This window comes from Alligator sinensis, unplaced genomic scaffold, assembly GCF_000455745.1.
Source record: "Alligator sinensis unplaced genomic scaffold, ASM45574v1 scaffold745_1, whole genome shotgun sequence".
Taxonomy (NCBI): domain Eukaryota; kingdom Metazoa; phylum Chordata; order Crocodylia; family Alligatoridae; genus Alligator; species Alligator sinensis.
This window is the reverse complement of record NW_005842119.1, coordinates 1,862,943-1,863,524: the sequence shown is the minus strand read 5'-3', so window position 1 is coordinate 1,863,524 and position 582 is coordinate 1,862,943.

The window sequence follows — 582 nt, the reverse complement described above, 5'->3', positions numbered from 1 at the left end:
ACACGCGGAGCAAGCGTAAAACCTCCTCCCTTCTTCTTTCCCTTGGCTTATCTTGACAAACAGAAGAGCGGGACCTACAGGAGAAACATGCGGACATTAGAGGACTCAAAACCGAGACAAACAAATAAAAACCCAAAAAAAGAGAAACAGGCAAGTTTTCCACGCCACTGGCAGGCTGGTCCCAATGACATCTGTGGTACTACATTGATACCCAAAACCTGCCTTTCCTTTTCAGAGTGTATTTTCAGGCTCTTGAAAGCCACCACCACAGCCTTCTGGATTCTCTCAGCCCACGAGAGTGGATACCCACACGGACACGGGGCAATGGTCCACACTGGTGCAGCCCTGAGGCCGGGAGGGATTTCTTAGGGCAAGATGCTTGCTCGGCCCTGCAGCATGGCTGGGACCAGGGCAGACTCGCTTAGGTCCTGCACTGCATCTCCTGGGTCTGGGAGAGACCTCCCCCGACCCTAACCACCCCCACGCAGCAGGAGGGCCCCGCGCGTCGGGCAGACCCAGGCCGCCAGGCAGGCGCGTCTTTCGGGACGGGTCCTGTTACTGCCGGGCCCAGCCGAGGGGCCG